Here is a 23500-nt window from a genome sequence, read left to right on the forward strand (position 1 = left end):
AAGTGGTACAGAAGATCACACACTCGACCAAGGATATTTGAAACACAAATGAGAGCTGTAAGGGGTATGAATCGCATATCGATCCTTTTTTCACGACAGCTCGAAAGAAGATAGACGCCACTGAGACATGGTTCGAATGGCGACGTAGAGAGATCAAGAACGGGTTGGTGGAGAGGTGTTGTCTCTGCAGTTGATGTTTCTGTTTGTTCGTCCCAAGATACTCTTTTTTGTTTGTGGTTGAAATCTGGTAGTAGGCCAGATCCAAAGGCAGATCCACGAAGTGGGTGAGCAAATCAGCCCAATTCAGAATGCATACGCAAATTGGCCAGAATGGAGCGGCAAGTTGAGTGCTCACTAACAGGAGGAATCCAAATAATGAGGTACATCCAAATCGGGGGCGGTAACGCAGATCAAAATTACAGCGTGAAATGGGGCTCAATAAGGTACTGACTACACGCCAAATCACGCCAATTGCAAGTAGCTGTCGCGAAAACACGCGTCCTGATCGATTAACCAGTTTCCAGAAAACTTGATCTCGTTTAGAAGCCTTCGATACATTTCTGCTGGTGGAGAGGAGATGGAGTTGTTCATCTTAGGCTCCTCGTGCATGGAAGCGCCAAGGGCACTGCGGAATAAATTACCAGCGTAAACACTACTAGTGTCACTTGTGTTGACGTCACTTGTTTCCCTAAAACCGGATCACCTTAAACATCGTAATACCCGGTATGTCCATAACAATTAAAGGACAGATCCATCAACTGGTATTGTAAACAGGTACAGTCGTGTCAATTAAGAATGGAAGTAGGCAGCAGTATACGGATTGTTTCAAGAATCGTGTTCAAGACCAAATTACGTGCTCAAACCGCTATGAATCATCTCCCCACACCTGGTGCAATACACTTCCCTGTCAATGAGGCAGCACAGCATCCCGACGGGGAAGAAGACGATCGCACTAAGTAAGCCCACTATTCCCCAGTATGTCGGCCCCGGAATATGGTGCCCCTCTTGAAGACAAATCATCGCAGGGTGATCCGGAGGAAGGTGCGTGGAAACCACATCACCCGTTTCAGGGTTCTGGAAGTGATAAAGGGTCTGAGTCGGATAGGGGGATACGGCTTGGTATCGGGGTTGGGCTTTTGCGCTAGGGTGTGGAGGTCCCGGTGGAGAGGGGTAACGCAACGCTGCTCGCTCATTGTATGGGAAGAGCAAAGAGGTCTGCTTAGGGGTAGTGGATACATGCTGAGGAGAGGTGGATGAGACATTCAAAGCGCCAGTGTCCCCGATCTCTCGTGAAGAAGGGCCCGCAGTGGGTTGCGACGAAAGGATGTTGGATGGCCCTGAAATGGTTAATGCCATGAGCACACCCCAACGCGTGAGGCCCAGTCTACCCACCTCTCGAAGGAATCTCTTCGTTCGTAGCAAGTTGGTATGAAGGAGGTGGTCCAGTGGGCGCAGGAGGTGTAACTGACGTGTCGAGTGGATTCCCTTTGGCCATGATTAACCAAAACGTGTGGGAAATCGAGAGTCGAGAGTCGAAAGTGGAAGAGATTCTGCTGAGCAATCAGCTAGAGTGTTAGGCAGGTGACCAGCCTCTCTTTAGCGGAAAGAGATAGGAGTGCTGCGGTCGCAGTGCACAGTAAACAGATTGTAAAAAGCGATGAAGGGCCGGCACTACCCCTGTAAGTCAAGGAAACTGTCTCGATCCCTTGTAAATATGACAACCTACCAGTTTGATCATTGATGTGCGCTCTTTGGAGCGCGGCAAGCCACTGGCACTGATGATCAACTCGGCCAACTCCTCCGCTTGAGCACGTGCCTCGAACCCGAAGTAACCCCAGGAAGGTTGGCCAACGGCCTCTAGTCGAGACGGATGCCAAAGGAGGGCAATTTGGTGCCCTTCAACGCGTCAGCAGACAAATCAAGTACGTGGCTCTTTTATTGGAAGCTACCAGTGCTCTTAGTTACTCTGTCTTGCAGACACGAATGGGGCACATCACAAAGCAGCGAGCGTCTTCCGTCCGCCAACCAGCGAAATAGCCAACGCGAATGGCGTGCGGAGACCGAGTTCAGGGAGTAACGCGACATGTATGCTTTGCTCTATCGTCTATTATTATTCAGCAATCTGAGCGCCCACGCTGCAGCCATTATTTCTCAACAGCCCTCATTGCCGGGATCACACAAACGTTCATTCTCTGAGGCTCATCTGAATCGCCCAAAGAAGAAGCCTCGACTTGACCGTCAACCTTCCGCTTTCGTGACAGGCTCATCCCGTCCAGTTCCACTTGCAGCTTCAACCTCGTCTAAGCCATCCGTGTCCAATACAGCTACACCAGGGAAATCCCCTGGTGTCTCAGCATTAGGTAAGTCCTCGAATGGCATAGAAGATTTGCGTACACATTCCAACGGTTCGGCAACCAGCTTCCATTATCACCGATTCGGACTCCGAGATCGAGATTCTGGAACCACTAAATCGATTCCCTTCAGGGAAATCTATTCCACAGAAGAGACCTAGCACAGGCCCTGAAATCATTGAGATATCGTCGTCCGACTCGGAACCGCCTTCCAAGAGCACGAAACAGCCGATAATTCGTAAAAAGCGGCCCCCGAAAGTCAAAGAAAATGAAACCCCCCATAAAACGCCAAAGAAGAGTGTGCCTCCGATTGCCCCCGTAGCAACGAAACAAGCCCGGCCATCGTCCAGCCTCGCAACCCCAAATACTTCCGGTTCTACCACAGCCAAACCGGTGCTATCACATTCCGCCACCGCACCACCTCCTGTTGGACGCACGGTGGCTACTCCCATGAGCCAAGCTGAAGAAGGCTTGAGCCGGGTCCGCCAGTTAATTTCGGACTTCATCAGTGTCCGTTCTGTAAATGTTCCAGATACTAGTGACACTGTATCACCGAAGGTGCCTAACAGCACACCTCATGGGAATCCCTTGCCGTTCCCTGCGAGTTCCCGAGCTGACAAGGGAAAGCAAAGAGATCCTGGCGAGAATGTGGGTGATTGTGATAGAGGCAATACATCCCACCTGAACTGGTTCGTTCCCAGACCGGTTTTATTGAGCGTTCCGGCCTAAGGAAAGTAGCAGAGAGGGAAGTTATCGTGAGTTTCTCATATTTTGTGTCCTGAATAGTGTCTAAGGTGAACCTGCAGGACGTTGACGCGCAATCCCTCGAAACGAGGAAAAAAAGAAAGAGAAAGAGAAAGAAATTTCCCATACTCGTCCTCCGCGAAGTAAGTAACTTCCCCGTTCAAATGCCTGCTAGAAGATGCTCAATGCTTGAGTCAGGGAAAGCTCCCCTCAACGTCAGTTGGCTTGAAGAAACCCCTCTTCATTGAACCATCCGTAGGCTATATTCCCTCACTTCATTCCGCACTTAAACGACTCTGGTGCTAGGCTTCGTCTGAACTCTCGTCTCACACCTCCGAACCAATTGTCAGGAACCCCTCAAATCATAAAAATGATTTTGCCACCGAGCGACTTGTAACTAAGACAAAGAAAAAGGATCAGCAGCAATCAGCCATTGATCAAGTATTTACTTCTTGTAGGGATTTCTCTAGTTTTGGGTGGGCTAATGTGTTATTAACAGCTCCAGGCAGTTCAATCCCCTCCACCCATTTTGCACTCAAAATCTTTATCACTTGCGTCAAATGAAAAAGAGCCTTCTGCCATTGTACCCACTCTCATAGGTCAAAGTATCTCAGGTAATAAGACGTCGCCATCCGTCAAGTTGGCAGGCAAGTGGCAGTTCGCTCCGTCTTTACTTCACTCTGACATTTTTAAAAATTCAGAGGGGGAAACCGGCAACTCGAATTCCAGTGCCAAGCCGAAGTCTTTTGCCAAGTCCACTGGAAACGGGCAGGACTCAGGTGAAGCAGAAGATATCTGTGATCTGAGCCCGTGATCTGAATTTTTGGATAGCATCTACCTTTCCTAGTGCATGGCGTTCCGCGGCAACATCGAATTCAAGCCCTGCGCCATCTTCAGGGACAGATGCGACCGGTATGATTGATGGGTTGCCTTCGCCTCTTCCTATAAACTCAATGTCTTCATATAGAAGATCTCGTTGGTGCTTTCGCGAGTCAAGAGGAAGACACGGGTCTTGGCACACCTTTAAGTAGTGACCAGCCTCCAACCGCCGCTGCACCATCCTCAGGGACAGATGCGGCCGGTATAGTTGGTGGGTCGCCCCCGCCCCTTCCTATGAATTGTTCTCAAAGTCTTTATATAGAAAACCCCCTCGGTGCTTCTGCGAGTCGAGACGAAGACGTGGCTTTTGGTGCATCTTCAAGTAGCGGCCCCACTTTCCAAGGCATGCATATTCAATAGATTCTTAATGTTTGCTGATGTTATGGCCCAGGACCTGCCCGCAAGTCCGTTACTTCATCCAATGATCCCAACGTTAATCAAGTGCGTTGAAATGCTCCGAGAGAATGCGGGTTGTGCATGACTGTGTTAATTAGCCCCCCATTGGGAAAAGGAAGATGGCGTCCATTGATGCTGGGTCCTCTGCTACAAAGGACGTCCTTCAGACTTCACCCCCGAAGCCGGAGCTGCCATCGACTGGTGTGCAGAATAAGCAGGCTTGCAAGGTTTTGATAGACACAAAATGCTCGGGTGAGCAAGACGAAGAGGAGGTATCTGTCTTCGCGAAACCTCTATCAAGTTCAGCGTGTGCGATATCCCCCACAGTGTCATCAAGCATGGAACTACCAAATCCGCAACATCTGCAAAACCGTAAGGGATGTTTCTCCCGCTCTGACTTATGCTAAGCTTATACATTCATAAGTCCCGACGTCATCCCAGAAGGAAACCCCAGCTAGTGCCCGTTCATCACTTATTGTCACAAATCACATTTCGTCGGGAATAAAAGAGACACCGCCGGGCTCTGTCGGGTCCACGCGAATTACTCGACAACTTTCTCCAGATCCTACCACGACGTCGGACAACATAGTAGCATCTGCGGCGGGTGTTTCATCATCTGAAATTGTTTCTAAAGAATTTCCCTCATCGAACGAGAAGCCTCTTGTTAATGGGACTGGGACTGGTGTGCTTGATTCGTGTCCAGCTCCTTTCGCTTGATTAAATCGAGGTTTTAGTCCTACTTGCACCCTCTGGGCGTTGTCCTCCACATGTCCCCACCCCCCAACCCTGGAGCAATACGGTATGTCGTTGACATGAGTTAGCAGAGCATCCCTGACTTTATCTGCAGGTCAAGCTGAAGACACCAGATATGCCGAGTTTTTCCAGTGAAAACGCTTCACTGGTTGAGCCACCGAAGATCCCTAAGCGGTCTGAAACGCCCCAGAATTCAACAAATCCGGACCTCGACTCCGTAAGTGGTGGTTGCAACCCTAAGTTTGTTGTCCGTCACTAACATCAGTAACTAGACTCCCCTCTTGCGCCTAAAAAGCTTGAACTCGCACTTGAGGATTCCCCTTGAACCATCCGCGGCCGTTGCATCTTCATCCGGTCTCCACTCACTCAGGCTAAATGAATTGTCCTCCACCGCATCAACATTGGGTGTGCACCGGCCTGGGCCCGTGTCTCCGACGTCTTCTGTTCCGCGAGCTCGCAAGTCAACATCAAAGGCTTTGATGAAAATCTTGGCTTCACCTACTTCTCTCGTGTCTCGGTCACAATTTACACATAGGGCATCGCCCTCTTTTGGGCAAGCAGACACAGAACGTGAGAAGGAAAGGGAAGAAGGCTGGCAACGACGGCTGGATCTGATACGCCATTCGCAGCGTTTTGTGCCCGATCATCCACATATTGCATGGTGGTTGGTGGGTCAAGATGAGAAGCTTCATTATAAGTGGAAGATCGCCTTTGAAGATATGATGGCATTGGCGTGCGATTTTGAAGATCCTAGAGCACCCCCAGTTAAGATCTTCAACGAAGTGGATCCACATGTGGAGCCTCATCCAAAGTTCGAATTTCTTTGGACGAATAAAGTCATCCTTGGCCAAGATGTGCCCAAGTCGTCACGCGAAAATCTCAAAGGTTGTGGTTGCTTTGGTAAATGTGATCCGCAATCCAGGAGCTGCTTCTGCGTCAAACGTCAGATGAAGAACTGCCCGGAACTGAAGTCCCAACCTGGCTTTGCGTATGACCTGGATGAGACCTTGAAATGGGTCGATTATCCGGTGGTTTTCGAGTGTAATGATGAGTGCGACTGCGACCCAGATTGTCCAAATAGGGCATGTATTTCATTTACCCGTCCAAAATACAAGAATCTGATTTTCCATAAAGGTCGTCCAACGGGGCCGAAGGGCCCGCATAAGCATCAAGAAGACGAAGAATAAGGGCTGGGGTTAGTTTCTTTCGATTCCCTCCTCATAATTCAGCCTCGAACCGATAATCGTAGGGGTATTTGCTCAAGAACACATTAAGGAGCATCAATTCATTGGCATCTACTCTGGGGAACTGATCACGGAGAATGAGGCCGAGGCGCGTGGAATGTATGTGAAAAATTGTAGTCGTCTGTTGTCTCTCCATCTGAAGCCCGCTCCTGCAGCATGTATGGTGACCTTGGGCGCACGTATCTCTTTGATCTGGACTTTGAGAGTGTCCACATGATTAAAGAAAGACTTGCCAAGGAAGCGAGCGAGGCAGCGGAGCGAGCAACACGCAGTAATCATAAGGTGAAGAAGCAACGTGCTGCCGGATCGCCGAGCAGAACTCCACTTCAAGAAGATTCCGGGAGCAGTTCCGGGACAAGAGTCAACAGTGAATATACGGTAGACGCCTTCTACGTTGGAAATGTGAGTGATTGTGAATTCGATTTCCGGCTCATTTTTTCTAAATCCAGACTCTCCCATCGCAGCATACTCGATACCTGGCACGTATATTCTCGCTTCTCTTCACCTTGACCTATGCTGATTGCGTGCCCGACCAGAATCACTCGTGTAGCCCCAATTGTTTCCCCGTTCCGGTCTTCATCCAGGAATCTGACTTAGTCAAGCCTCTCATTTGTCTCTTCACTATTCAGGAAGTGTATCCTCACGAAGAACTTACGTTCTCGTATTTTGGGGAAGCGACAAGGGTGAGCAGAGTCATTGCCCTTGCTAATTTTCCCCTTACATTAAGTCACATGTTAGGCTCTCCAGTCTGGTGACGAAGACCAGCGATCGGGGAGAGTCTTTGTGAAATGTGAATGCGGCGAAGACCAATGCATCGGAATAATGTTTGGGTAGGTATCAGTCTGTGAAATGCTTGTGTTCTAAGACTCCCCAAATTATGTGCGCTTATGCATGTACGAAGATGGTGACTCCGGACACTTTAATTATATAATGTACATGTAGTCGCAAGTATTTTGATAATCATAGACTTTTGGGCCATGAGAACCTGACGCAAGCCCCGGTGGCAGGAAAAAGACCCGAAGCCATCAGAAGCTGGCTATCGGGCCTCAAACTGCACCACTGCGCAAAGTCAGTTTGAGACTGAGAAAATTTAGCGCAATGGACTGACTTCGTTTTGTCCGCTTCTTGTACATGATGCGGTGCCCACATTCTCTGCAACGAATGGGCTCTCGCGGCCGAATCTCCGTTCGTGCGCCACAATCTGCACAAGGTGTCAAAAGCTCCATGAGATTCATCTCCGATGTTGCACATGATGATAAATCACTCACCGGCACAGAGATACTCTAAATCCGCGATTCTTGGTGGATTGATGACATTCCCACCGACATCAGCGTTGTTGTTGTAAGCTGGCGTCTGACTCATGGTTCTTGCTAATCGAGAAAGGCTTTTGGCTCCGACTGCTTCAGGAAGGTCGTCACGTGCAATCACCTCCACTCGACACAGAATTGCGACATCGGATGGACCCTTCAAATACATTTCAGCTTAACTGTCTCGCTAGGCCACCTATATACCCCCCTCCCCTATCTTTTCTTATATAGAGCTCCCTCTGCAACGGTTCCAGTGTGCTATCGTCAAAGGGCTAAACAACACTCGACTTGTAGATTCACTTCTTACTTCTCTGGAATCCGTGGTCAAGACAAAGATCATGTTAATGGCTGCCACTACACTTCCAGCCCCAGAGGCTGCTGCTCGTGCACTCTCTGTCGTACTGGGCTGGACTTACTTCTTCGCTTGGAGTTTCTCCTTCTACCCTCAGGTGAGGCAGTCTTTGCTCTTCGGGGTTCACGTTGCGGTAAAACTGACGTCGGAGATTCTATCTCCGGCACTGTTAGATCCTCCTCAACTATCGCCGGAAATTCGTCGGGGGTCTTTCCATAGACTTTGCTACCCTCAATGTGATGGGCCACAGTGAGTGTCGCGTAATGCTTCTAAGTCAAGGTGATTGACACCTCGTTATAGCATGTTATGCCATTTATTCCTCCGCGTTTCTCTTCAGCCCAGGAGTACGTGAGGAGTATCGCAGGCGACACGATGGACACAATCCAAGTGTTCAGCTCAACGATGTTGCATTTGCACTACACGTAAGTATCCCTGGATCATGCTTCGAAGTGTGGGGTTGACATTTGTCGGATTACGCCATAGGCAGCCACTCTTGCGTCCGTTACACTCATCCAAACATGGATCTATCCAAGAGAAATCGGACAACGTCTATCCACTGCCAACCGTTTCGTTGTCGCCATCGCTCTTTTTATGTTCACAACCCATGTCTTCTCCATCACTCTGGGCACAGAGCCGATCATTGATTTCTTATATATTCTGTCCTACTTTAAACTATATGTCTCAGTGGCGAAGTATGTCCCTCAGGTGAGTTTTCCGGCAACATGGAGCATAAGCATAAAAACTGATGAGCGGCATTGGAAGGTTTGGGACAACTACCGACGCAAATCCACAATAGGTTGGTCCATTGGCAATATCCTATTGGACTTAACTGGAGGATCGTTATCCCTGTGAGCAGCAGCCCATGTTTGGCCCCTCGCGGTGTTGTGCCCCTATTCATGCTACACATTCTTCACCTCAGCATCCAGCTCTTCATTGATGCAAGTACGGATCATGATTGGGCGGCTGTTACTGGGAACCCTGTGAAATTGTATGTTCCCTTCCGAACACACGCATCAATCGATCTAATGCATGCTCCCTTTTTTATCCACAGTGGTCTCTCGATCCTCACCATCATCTTCGACACGGTATTCGTAATACAGCACTACGCACTATATACAACCCGAAAGGATTTCGCCATGGAAGATAAGGAAGGGCTCACGAAGTCCGATCTTGAAGCCCAGGCTGCAGCGAACATGAATGAGAGAACGCGTCTGTTATCGAGCTAAGGTGCAGGCTAATATGTATAATTTAGCTATATACCTGTTCACGACCTAGTTATGATGATATACAAGCCTATTTTTTTACATGCATGCAGACCATCCTCAACCAATGGTGGTCGCCATAGGCGTCGGAATGTCGTTGCCCTACACATTAAAACGTTGCAACGGAGACGAGAGCAGTCTACCCCGAAGGAGTGAGCTCCGAATAGACTCTCGACCGAGAAGAGAAGTTAATGCTAACCAGAAGGGGAATTCCTCATCGATAATAGCCGGATAGATAAGATGTCGGAGAGATAAAAGATACCGGTGAATGCCTTGTTATATTATATAATCACACTCCTACCAAGATAACTTCTCCTCTTTCAGTCCAACGCCTAAACGCTCAGGGTCACTCATATGAATAGCATGCAGCCTGCATCCAAGTTTTAATATTAAGAGGAGATCTAATCGCATGAAACAGTAAGATTAAACGGCTTATCTCTTGCTTATCATCGTAGTTAGTGTGTCAACAAGAACGTGCTAGTTCGCTGGACCTTTGAATGGACTTCATGTCGCATGGGTACATTAAACGGTTTTTGGGGATGGGATGTTTATGTGCTTCAAGCGCTAGGCAACTGGAATGATTGCCGGTAGTGATGGGGATATGTCCACGGGGCTGTGAGTCGTATCGTATCATATCTAAGCATTGCACCTGCGGGAGTGTGGAACATATTGGAAAGCGTCATGCGTCATTCGGCTTTTCTTATCCCGCCGTCTGCTGGATCCTGAAATTAGCAGCTCGAACAGGCCGGGAGTCACCCAGAAGAACGAAGCCGAGCGACCACGAGACGCGTACTTTCCAATAAACTTGCTCAGTGACTCCGAGTCAACGATCAACCCCAAAAATAATATCTCTTATCTATTGCGTGATTGTACCAACAGGTGGCGTCAACAGGGCGGTAATTAAGAGTGGTAGACCCGCTGACGCGAATCTGAGTGGTCAAATAGGCTTTCCCTTCATGCGAGTTCTTCTATGTCGGGAACCACCGCGTGATCACGCACGCGGAATTGGTACGCCCATGGACGATAAATGTATTTCCTACAGCATTGCACAACGTTGAACTGACAAATTCAGATAAGTGTCACCGTTGAACCCAGTAGACTGGAAACCAACCACACCACTGATGGATTCGCCAAAACGCAACTATATTAAGCATCTGGTAGCGTTAACTTAATTTTAAGGCAATTATCAAATCAAGATGGACTTATATAGCTGGTGCATGTGAGAGTGTATCGCGCAAAGACACGCATACATAATTGAGTCCCCACGCTTGTAATGGCCAATTATCAAGACCGACCTCAGACAGGGGAAGAGGGATAAATGCTGGATGACAAAGCGCTGAAAGATATACCCACCCAGTCTGAAAGGACTGTTCAAAAGTTTAAAGGGAAGATATCGAGTAATATAATCATGGTTTAGATCGCTCAAAATGTTTGCAGCTTGTTGTGAGTGAGTGAAGATTGGGCTGCATCCATCTCACCGACTCCAGTGAGGTGGCTGCTTACAACATCGTCCCAGATCTCAGACGGAGCTGCATGTATAACGACATGCAACGTACATTGAGGTTGTGAAAATCCACCGGCTAGATACTGCGGGATGTGCATAGGAGCAGGAGGATAGGCAAGGTGCATAGTTGGTCTAGTGAATGGCCTGGAGGGAGTGGGGGTGGGGGTGGGCGAGGGCGACCAGGTCTTCCATGTTTGGTATCGGTTGCACCATAAGTGTCAATTCTCAATTAATTAATTAATTAAAGGATCCGCACGCATGGAATCGTTTGGCCTTACTAGAGCTGTGCAAGTACTAATCGTTTGTATAGATATATGCGTTGTCCCTCCTAGAAGACGAAGGCGAGTAGGCACATCGCACGCTGTATCAGGAGGCCCGGTGAAGGGAATATCCAACGGAAAGACGAATGTGCGCCACTCGCATATTATTACTGCACTGCACACACGCACCGACCATTCCAACTCCAACTATGCATACCCTCGACATTATAGATCATACACCGCTCTCACTCATTGGGCTAGTGTCCCTGGCCGCAGGCTTTTACTATATTGCTTGATTCAAATTGGCATCGCAATTACGGATACCCATTTGTCATAAGGCGATGTTCCTTTCCAAGAGATCAGCCCCGAGCGTCAAGGACACATCCCAACTAGATGCGCCACGGCCAAAACAGGAGGTCTCACAAGGAGGTTCGTGTGTCCGCACGATGAACACGTGTTTTCCCCAATCCAACTGGAAGAAGAATCGAAGTTTCGAATGACCAACATGCACATATATATATATACGCCAACACCACTGAACAGATCCTCGCGCGTTGTGACACCAGTCGATCGAATAGCTGATTGGACCATTAACTGACTGGCTTCTGATCATTTCCGCATAGTTTATGCGTAACGGCAGTCCCATTTCAAGTCTGTAAAATGAATCGCTGAGAGGCCCCAAGATGGAGGTGTCTCAGGAATTCTGAACTCGCCTAGATGCTGCGCTGCGGACCAACATGAATAACATGAATGGTATACCGAACCGGTCGTTGGGCGGAAGAGGATAAAGGGGCTAGGGGGGTCCGAGGCCAGATCGAAATGCAGATATTAAATGCAACGTGCATACATGCGTGTTTTTCTTTTTTTCTTTTGCACATCCGTGCTCTTCTCATGCACAGAGTTGGAATAACGATGTAAATGGCTAGAGAGTAGCAGCCGATCTACCTCATTGCGGCAGTGGGTACCGTCACCGCCGGATGGACGCAGCTAACTGTTACTGGGGGTTGAAGGGGAGGGGGAGTTCTGCATGTGGAAGAGAGAAGAATCCTGTGCGCAATTGAGACGAGGAGTCGGAGACCGAGTTCGCGATGCTGTAACATACTCATGAAGGAGATGATTATGAATATTCATTGTACCTTGTGCAGGGGTGCGGGGTGGTACCACAACGTCCGGTACGTGCTACCGTATTGAAACAATGCAGTATCATGGATTGAGAGGCTGCAGTTCTTGCCTATTTTACCCTAGTTTTCTGGTCGAACTCCTGGCAATAACACCGTGAAGATAAAATAGGTGGCCCTGCTCTTCCCTATCGGTCCCGAGCCCAGTTTACTTAGATACCAATGGATGTGAGGGAGAGAATCGGGATCGGCGAATGGCCTCCGTGTTACTACAGACCAAAAGGGATCGCTGTATGTTCGCACAAGCACAAGTAGTAATGGTCCCACTACTGTACTAGTAAGGGGGGAATGATACGAATATTTATCCGATTCATCGGTACAATCTCGCCCGAATAATAATAATAATGTTGATTCCAACTTGAAGGATATACCATAATGGCAGAACCCCTTGTAAGTAATCAAGTTGTTCCGGAGACGTCAAATGTCGAAGTTATACGTCTCGGCTCGATAATGAGAAAACCTCCTTTTTTCATTCATTCCTCTTGGCTAGTCACCTTCGCAAATACCTGAAAGCGAAGAGAGCCGGGTAGAATGCGCATAGGGAGAGATCGAAAGGACATATTCCCACCCATACTTAATATAAGGCTGGGAAGTTATGTATCATTCCTTTCTCACAAGGTGTGGCAGAAACAGAAATGCTAAAATAGTCGCACTATGATCGACAGTCCGACGGCGAGAAGCCCGAACGGCAAAGTGGTTGGAGTGAGAGAAGAAGGTTCCGCGTTCCAGTTTTTTTGAGTTGTTGCTGAATGACCTTTTTGACAAGCGATATGCAAAAAAGCTGAGAACCATGTATCGGAAAACGGGTTTACCGGGTCAACCGCAACCGGAAAACACTATAGTGTGGTGGGTGCTTCAGCCACATATTACTACTCTGACCATGTAAAGTAGGCCAAGCTAGTACAGAAAGGGGGGAGGGGAGTAAATGGAATGGCATGCTTGAACGATTGGGCCCTTGTGAAAGGGTATCATTGTTATCCCGTTGACCCGACCTGGTAGCGAGCCGAGGTTCCCTAGAGAACCACGGTGTATGCGTATCGGAGAGGAGGGGGGAGGATAAATGTTTTGGTGAGGGGGTGCCCCTAGCTAAGGAACTCGGTGTATGGACTTACCATGGTGCCGCACGGCACCATGGGAAGTACTATTCACCACCTATGAAATCCGCGGCGGCCAGTGCGGGGGGAAGGGGGTGGGGAACCATCATGATGGGGTTACAATGCGGGGGACTCCGGAGGCGGCCAGTGCAGAAAAAGTCCAACATCTCCAAGTGTCTTTTGGAGAACCGTACGACAATGAGGATGCGTGCGTGCCGCAGGCCCTTCCAGCTCTTGCGCGCTGGATGGAATGGCAAACTGATCATTTGCATGCAGCGAAAGGTGGACAACACCGGGACGGTAACGTACACGACATTAGTGAAACGTCATTCGTCATTCTAGAATTCAAACAGTATCCACATCGATTCATTCATCCAGGCCAGGCTTTTCATGGTGCATTATAGCACTACAGTATGTAAACTGGGATCGACGACTTTCTGCCAGTTGCTTTGGAAGCGATTTATAAATTGCACGACGATACAATTTAATGTAAGCCCTTGGATAAAAGATCGACAAATCGACATCGGTCAACATGACCACCAGGGGGAAAGGGGGGGGAATCAATTGTCGCGTCGCACTAGCGACACATGATCGTGTGTTTAGCATCGTGTATTGCATACGGTTGGCGTCGCGGTCAGGAGGTCAAGCGGTCGGACGAAGGGGGGGTTACCACGAGACGATGACTTCAACTGTCGTCATTTTTGTTTCCACCGCACTCATGGCTAGTGGCCATGCAACCAGCCAGCCAGCCAGCCAGCCAGCCAGCCACCTAGCTATACCCAAAGAGATAAAAAAGCGAGAGATGCAGATCTGATTTTTATGTTTTTTTTTTTTTTCATATTGATTTTGATCGTCCGGCGTTACGCCCGGGCTGGCACTCCATTGGCTAGCGCGTTAACACAAGGCAGAGATCGTAATGTTTTAGTGGTGACACAAGGAAGTCAGTCCCACATGATATATATGGAGGACCAATTCATGAACGGCGGCAGTAGCTAGCGAGATCAGGCGTGCGGAAACAGCATGTACAAGACTCAAGGCCTTAACCCCCGATCCATTTGTATTCTCTACACATTCGTTTCTATGCAGATAACGAGGCGAACGAACGCCTACGGGAGGCAAGGTGCCCATGTATATATATACCAAGGATGGAAAAAATCCCTCGCCTAGACTATGTATGACCGAGGGGGATATATATTGGTGTTTTGAGCGCGCATCACTAGTACTTCTGTAGCAGCTCGTGACGGTATCGCCGAACCAGCGGTTGAAAGCCCAAGCTAGGGAGTTTCGTGTGCGAAACAAAGGAAAGGAAATGTATACATAGCGTGCGGCCCCAACTTGACTCAAGGCCTTAACCCCCGATCATTTTGTATTCTCTACAACACACACCCCATTCGTTTCTATGCAGATAACGAGGCGAACGAACGCCTAGGGGAGGCAAGGTTGCCCGTGTACATATATATGCCAAGGATGGAAAAAATCCCTCGCCTAGACTATGTATGACCGAGGGGGATATATATTGGTGTTTTGAGCGCGCATCACTAGTACTTGCACGGGGCTTCTGTAGCAGCTCGTGACGGTATCGCCGAACCAGCGGTGGAAAGCCCAAGCTAGGAGTTTCGTGTGCGAACTTGAAATGTATACATAGCGTGCGGCCCCCCTTCAGTTGCAAGTACTGTACCGAGCCCAACAAAAATGGATTGCGTAGATGAGCCATGCATGGCCCCATGCAAAAAAAAAAGATCGGCCACTGGCAGAAGCGTTGCAATCACTCCATCATGCAATAATATTACTTGTACTGTAACCTCCATCCCAGATGATTATGCATCGTTTTATGAACGTTGGAGCAACAACTACATAAAGGAAACTGGCCGCAAGTCCGCGCAAGAGCTTAGCTATAGCAAATATATCCATTATGATGGCCCACTTGAACGAAGAATTGATTCAGTTTCCTTGGCTTTTTTGGATTGTCTTGCCCCCCTGCAAGAGCTGATGCGTAATGACCGCGTGTGCTATTGGCTGTCAAGTAAGATCATTTTTTATGTATGTAGTATAGTAGGGTGGCAACACCGATAGATAACGTGTTTGTTTGTTGCAGGGGCAACAGAACACGGTTAGGCGCGCTAGAGATGATGATCGAGACATGCATGGTTAAGGGTATTCGGTGACAGGGCTGGTTGTTGGGCCCCTTGTAACCCCGAGAATTGTCCCAGGTGCTCTAGCGCTGGTTATCAAATCGGAGCTTGAATATATGGCCCGAGACTATTGTTGTTACGGATCAACAATCTGCAACGACAAAGTGTGCGCATGTTCTGAGGAAAGATACCGAAGTCGTAGGGAGGGGGGCAGGAATATAATCCAAATTGACATGTTCTAGAAGACCGCTGCGTCCAATGTTGCGGAAAATGTTTTCTGCCTGCTGCAAGTACTTTTGTTGGAAGGAGCTATAAGAAAATCTCCAACGTAAAGTACTTGGAATGCTCCCGAAAACGCGAAACGGGCCACGAGTACTTGACTGGATCTGATCGGGAATCGATCGAGATGAAGAACTATGGGTGCAAAGAGTGAAGCTCGAAAAAAACAAAAAAAAAAAACAGCAAGGTCACAAGTCGTTGGAGATGTTTGCAATTATGTACTGACGAAAGAGGGAGGATTCAAAAAGAAAAGAAAAGAAAAGAAGAGAAAAGAAAGTAGAGGATAAAGATATCAAGCAACTGTCGGATAATATGATGTTGAAGCAGGAGTAACTGCTTATTTCACGAGCGTTTGCGCCCAGTCTGCTTCTTGGGCGCTTAAGCCCTGCAGGCAGCCGACAAATTGTTTCACTTGTGCTCAAACCCCAGATCGATAACGTGATCACACACTAGGTACTTGTGCACGGCCCGATAGTGAGAACGAGATGGGTGAGATAAGAACGAGCTAAGAGTATTGTGCTGGGACCAAGCAAGTCAAAAGAGTCATTGTCGTCAAGTGAACGCGCGGCAATATGAATAGAAAAACTCCTGTTCGAAAGAGCCGAATTCAATGGATAAACCCAAGAGTTACCGGGAACGGCAAGTGGAGCTGTTGTCAAGGCAAAATCACTATGACCATACCGAGTTATCAATACCCGGAAAGCCTTAGCAACGCGCTCCCTCTGGGGTCCATATATCAACCGATTAACCCGATATTGCATCCCCCATTTGGGATGCCGTAAGCGATTATGTACTTCAAGACAAGGTAATTTATCCTCGTATCGAGGAGAGGGCGCGTTCAGCAGTCCTCATCAACAACAAAAAAAATGATCCGTCATAAGTAACACAGGCACCGAGCCCAGTAAGTAAGGAACGGGCGACAACGTTGTCTGATATAACTTCTGCAATATATGTAACCGAGGGAAGGCCGAGCCAGGACTGGCGGCAACGGTAATAAGAGGTGCCGTGAAGCGGACAACTCACTCATTTTTGATGAAAGAATATGAGGAAATCTACAACACGATTTGTCGGGGGGATATATCTTTATCCATTGCTCTTCTGGTTTGTGTGGAGGTTACTTGGGTGAATTGAATGATACAAAGCTGTCTTGAAGTTAAACTTTTGGGTGAACTGGAACGGGTTCATTGACATGATAATATTGATCATAAGCTTGCCATATTACTTACTTACATGTACAGCGGTGAAATACCCTTTACTGTACTTATATGTAATTGAACATCATGCCGAGCTAGTGAATCGAGCTTTCATGTGCCAGGGAGGAGGGATCAACACCAGTTGTCTCTCTCCTTTCATGGCAAGGAACGAACACTTTTTTTTCCTTGAGACATTTCGCCAGCGCGTTAGTGTCTGGCAACCCAAACCTACATAACTAAACCCCGTAACTTGGCACCCCCCCCCACTTAGGTCCATTTCCGGTCGTAATTTGGTGCGTGTAATAATCTTGTTGCTGATAATTAGCATTACAATTCAGCAGCCGTTTTTACGCAACGCCCTTGAGCAGTCAAACTAGCAACGAGAACAGGAGAACAACCCAAAGATTTAAGGGCGCAAAGAGATCTTGCACGGAGAGAGATGAGAGAATGATGGAAAAATTGGTTTCTATCACTCTTGTCGGATCCAAGTTCAACAGCAATGAACATGAGATATTCCAGTATTTCAAATTCTCGTTTGCTCAAAGAGTTCAACTCGATCACATTCAACAAAATTGCATAACTCATCAAGGGGATGTCGAAGGACAGCTAGCTAGGTGCAAGTACATAACAACCTACCCATGGTTTCAGCTGCAAGAGCGGACGCCCGTGTCACGGGTTAGTGCATGGTCGGTCGAAGAGAACCCTTCTGGGAAACTAGGGCAGGAGTTGAGCGCGAGGCTTGTCTGAGAAGATCTATTCCCCCCCCGGCCCAGACTGAATTCCAAAAGAAAAAATAATCCCGTTTGGGTCGTCCAGGTTCCGACGCGCCTTTGTACGGGAATGGCTGAGTTACATATTCCTCGTTTCCTTGGTGATCTCCGGAATAGGGCAGCAAAAAGTATGCCCAAAAACCTCTTGCGTGAAATTGCAAAAAAGAGGTGGATTAAACATTCCTTCGCATGTCTGGCAGCACAAATACGACGGCATATTCTTCCTTTTTTTTTTTTTTGCCATCCGCAACCTCTTTAGAGAGTGAGTGTGCAAACATCTCACTCTTTGACGACGAGGGTGCTTGCTGCTCAGTCCTACATAACTGACCACCAACGCCCAACTCGGCCCCACGCCCTAATATTCATCCATCTCCCTCGCCCCCCTACTCTCGGCCTCAAACTATAAACCTTTCCCCGAAAAATTTACCTATCAACGATTACAGCCACGCACGCGTTCAGAACTTGGTCCTTGGACTCACATCCGCTTGCTGTCATCGCAACCAAAAAAACTTGTAGCGTGTGTGTGTGTGTGTGTGTGTGTGTGTGTGTCTCCCATAACCACCAAGTCGTCACCACGACCATCCCCACTTTACATCAAGCGATTTGTGTTATATCCCTCAACAGTTACCGCCGTTCTCCTTAATACTACCATAACATCATCATCACTCGCCCCTCCCCTTCCCCTTTTGAATTTGTCCTTCTGCTAGCACGTTGCTATCTTTTCGCAACCTCCTCCTTCCCTCTATATCTATCCCATCCTATCCCTTCCGCCTTTACACTTATCCTCGATCCTTCAACAATGACATCTCTCCCATCATTCGTAGAGTTGCTCAACTCATTGGGCTTGTCGGATTCCCCTCCAGCTGAGAGAGAGAGAGATAGAGATCGCGCCCATCTTGTTCCGCATCTGTCAAGGCAATATTCAAGACGCCACCATGTCCACCACCAGCACCAGCACCACCCACACCACCACTCTCGCCATAGTTCTTCTTCTGGAGCAAGCAGCATCGCGTCTTCCGATGTCTCCCCATCTATCACACATCGTCATGCTACCGCTTTACCACCTCGTACGGAACGTGGACTGGTGGGTGCGCTTGCACCGGAGGTACGACTCTCCGGGAGGCAACATCGGAGGTTTTCGCCTTATTCCCATTCGGCATCGTCTTCCGTACGTACGCTTCCCTTTTCTTTTTTCCTGCTGACTACCCTACTCTGACGTTGTTCTCTTCTCTTCTCTTCTCTTCTCTTCCTGACATTGCCCTCTGAATACCTGCTTTGAACTTTGCTATTTTCCAAATTCCATCGCCCGATGTATTGTCGATGGCGCGTCGTCCTCATGGCCACGGGCTTCGTCGGGTAAAAAAAAAAAACAGATATTCGCTCGAAGGGGATCACTACCCACATTGACGATCCCGACCCTCATCGATGCCCCGACACAATTCCTTCAGGTACCAAGGGTGAGAGTCCTGCTTGCGTTCTTTCTACCACCCATGATCTGACGGCGCTTATCCATTCAATATCGTTGTTCCGTTCATGTCCGATTTGCCTTTTTTCCTTCCGTTGGTCCGTGTGCGACTTGAAATGCGAACGACGATGGCAAACCTTGCTGGAACATCATGGCTTAACTTTGTGCGGCAATTCCCATATCACCATATCAATTCCGGGGGTCTCAATTCAATTTCAAATGCCGTTTTTTGCAATTGGAACTTGCTTTGTTGCTTGCAACCGCAAAATATTCGCCACAAATTGCCGATCTTTCAAATCCCCCTCCCCTCCTTTCTTCCCCTGTTTCCGTTCTCTCTCTTTACATATGACATGACATGACATGACAAGACGGCCACCTGTTCGTCATTTACTTTCGAGCGCCGTTCAGAATCATTACCATCTCCATTCGACCCACCACCATCACCGCTTGCATCTTTATCCGAAAACTACTACTCTGCGAGAAGAACAACATCCCCTTTATCCCAACGCGACGAGCTTAGCGTACCATCACTATCATCACCATCACCTTCCTTGCCCCTCTCGCCTCTTTCGCCATCTCGGCCATCTAAACAACAATCATCATCATCATCTCCTCCGTCTCCGCCTTCCAACAAGCCGCCACCACCACCGCCGCTGCTATCATCATCACCATCATCAATACTATTATCCGAAAAGCGACAGGAGCAATTATCGCAGCAACCGCAGAATCAACAACAGCAACAACAACGACGACAACATCAACGTCGTCTAGTCCCACGCAAACGTCTTTCCATTTCTATCGAGAAGGCTCAAACCGGGTGTAACGATGTTGCTGGATGGGGTCGTACACCACCGATATGCAATTTATTACGTAAATCCCCTACGACACCCGGTAGCGTGACGGTTCATTCTGATTCCACCGCCACTCCCAACACCGCCGCTACGACGGCGAGCGGGTATGGGAATAGCAATGGGCCGTTAACTCCAAGTAGCGCTTCATCACCTGGGAATACTACTACTGCTCATGTCCACAGCGGCGGGCTGAAGAACGCGGGAGGAATGTCGATACCGACTGTTCCTCCTGTGTTATCTCCCTATTCTCCAACCTTCCATCTTTATAGTAGTAATTACGCTCATGCTAGGGAGAGAGGAGATCATCACGCGAGTCCTCGAAGTCCGTTTCCTCTGAGTGCTGGTGCTGGTACTGGTACTGGTACTGGTACTGGTACTGGGAACTCACCGCATCACTTGACCATCCCACCTGCAGTAGTAGTCGTACCCCGAAGTGGAAGGGGTGCGACGGTTTCGATATCGAAAAAGTTGAGAGGTGGTGGTATTGGGTTTTCTTCCAGTGATCGTCATATGGGGAGGGAAATCATTCCTGATGGTCCGATAAGCACTCCTTTGGTGAATGTGTCGAACGGAACTGGAGGATGGAGGACTTTGCGATAGGGAAAGACCGGCCCCCTCCGTACCGGAGTACTCTCTTTGTTAAGTTTAATGGAAGTTGGAAGGCCCGGGGAGGATTCGTGTGCGCTTGCTTAACTTTCGCCGCCCTAGTTTTTTTTTTTTTTTGCCGCCCTGGTACTTGTGCGTCCTCCTAGTGATGATGAGTTTGAACGTTCCGTTGCTACCATGCTAGTGATGCGCAAATTTGCGCAGTTTATTCTTTTTTTTTTTTTTTTTTGGAGATCACATTTCTTTTTCTGCCTGACTGCTTACTGGAGGTATCTTCCGTCATGTTTGATCGGTTGAGCGAATTTGCGTATTTTCCTCCGTTGTCATTTCATATCGTTTTTGGTGACGTTTGGTTTAGAGGCAGAGCTTCTACCCCAATTGCAATATGTACGTTTACCTAGCTCGATCGTCCCCCCCCCGCGCGCGTCTAAACTTTCTCGATCTCAACTTCTCGGATTCTCTTTTTCTCATCGTTCGCGGTCTCAAGCTCACTTTTGTCCTTCATTCCTAACTCTTTTTTCTTATTCTCATTCTCATTTCGTACATGCAGTTCATCTCTCAATTGCTTTTCCTTTTTTTCTTCCACCCCTTCTAAATGCTGTATCCTCGTGGACTCTCTCTCTCTCTCTCTCAATTTTATCATTTCGTCACCATAGCCCTTCTATCACTTCCCCCCCTATCACATTATCACAGTACATACTACTCTCTGACCAATTCCCCATTCACATGCCAAAGCGGGCTCCCTTGTCAAATTTAAATGTAGGCATTCCCTGGTACATACTCATTTCCTGTGCAGGGACAAATATATTCATTGCATGTTCCGTTCCAATTGGCTTTCTTCCTTGCACGATGATCAACTCTCATCTCTTTCAGTCTACGCCGTGGTCATCTCGCGTCTCTCCCTTGCTATTCGACCCTAGCTTGAACCCGCATTTCCACTCAAGGCACCTTTTACTCTTTAATCTCCTGGGATCACTCACATGCACTTCCTAGACTCATTCCTTCTTCTCTGGTTCCGCCACTTCCTAAATCAACATTGCTCTCCCCAAACTGATCTACTGGAGTGTTGCATTCACAGTTTCGGAGATATTCTACATATATTGCCATTTGTTCTCGTTCGTTCGCGGTGAACCTTTTGATGAATTTTTCGGTAATGCCCATGCATGCGCGCTTCCGTGAAGTCCGCTTCCCTAAGTCTCGTACGTTCGCCTAATATCGGTTAGCTCCACCAAAAGCCTAGGGCCCCCCTTAAGCCTTATTTGGCTGCCCAGGTAGTCTTCTGGCCCAATGCTGAGTTTTCTTCATTCACGCAGTTATCCAACATAGCAAATTGGGGGGTTAACGTTCTCCTTTGTCATCATTGGATAAGTGGCTTTGTATTGAAGACTAGAACTGATCCTGGACGGGTTTGAGTGTGGCGTGCGAGGCGAGCTGTCCAGTAAAAAGGATTGCAATGGGCGCTTCTGATGTGTCATTTTGCAATGCACTGGACCGTTGACCCTTCGGAAAAGGGGTTAAACCCGCACAAACCTCTTGAGCCCATGGACCTTTGAAGAGCGAATACATATGAACGGAAAGCGGGAAGACATTGGTGCTCCTCGGCTGGGACGGACATTCGAATTGGAAAACACTAGCTAGGCTAATCATGCTCTTCTTCAGTTTCCCCAGGACACGATTTCTCCATATCCTCCTTATCGTCATACTGTGTCCCACACCAGAAACAATAGGCATAGTCAGACCGAAGGTATGAAAGCACTTTGTCAAGTCTGCCCTGGGCCTGAGATTCATCCAATGGACATAATGGAATCGTGCGTGCACAGCAAGGAAAAAAAAGGGTGGGTGGGGATGGGGGATGGGGGGATTGGGATAAGCGAGGTGCAATCACAACGAGTCAACAAGTCTGGTTTGATTGAATGACTTACTGGCATACTGAGGAACTCTCTTGCCTCCGCCACTTCGTCTTCTGAGAAGTCGAGACTTTCCGTTTCCTTGTCCACTCCTTGCTCTTCGTCATCCAATGGCTTCCTCGCCTGTTTCCCCCCGGTAGAGGATGAGCTGATTCCGAAGGCGAATGCCTCTGTCAGCTCGTCCGGGTCGTCCTCCATCTCACCGTGTAAGCGGGGAAGCCGTGGCTGAAGCGCATCTTTCTTCATCTGTTCCCGAAGTCGAGCCACTTCGGATTCATGCCCTTTCAGTTTTGGGGGAGGGAGAAAGTCATCGTCTGGATCTACGCCAGCGGTAGGAGATCGTGCGTCTTGTAGAATTTCGATACTGAATTCAGTAGGTATCTGAGCAGAAAATGTTCCGCCAGATTGTTGAGTTCGTTCTAATGCTTGCAATAACTCGGGCGGACATGAATTTGGGTTGAGGGGATTTAGCCAGAGGATATTAAACTAAACCGGATCATGTAAGGTCAAAATGTGAGCAAAGGATGATCGTTACCTTCAGTCCGGCCTTCTCGTCAAGGGAAACGCAAGTACGAGTGGCAACAGTAAGACGCGCTTCAGCTCTTTTTTCCTCGAATTCGCGCCGGGTTCGTTCTCTGAAAGCTTCGGCAGTTTCTTTCTCAGTTTCCGCAAGCTTGGTCATCTTAGCAGCTCGTATGGCGGGGGTGTCATCCAACTGAGCAGCACGCTTCTGCCCTAAACCCAAACCTCTCCTCCCTAATGAATAATCGTGTTACTCATATCGCAGCGATCCAAGGGGACCATTGCGATCGTGAAAGCTTACCGTCCCACATAGAGATGCGGAGTGGCTCAATACGATGATCATCAGCGGCAGACCCGATACCGCCACGATGCTCTTCAGCGAGGCCACCTGGATCGCCTTCCGCAACCCTATCATCACTCTTATTAGCGTCATTCACCGCTGGTGAGTCGG

Source organism: Cantharellus anzutake (assembly GCF_015039405.1).
Source record: "Cantharellus anzutake strain C23 chromosome Unknown EI90scaffold_188, whole genome shotgun sequence".
NCBI classification, from domain to species: domain Eukaryota; kingdom Fungi; phylum Basidiomycota; class Agaricomycetes; order Cantharellales; family Hydnaceae; genus Cantharellus; species Cantharellus anzutake.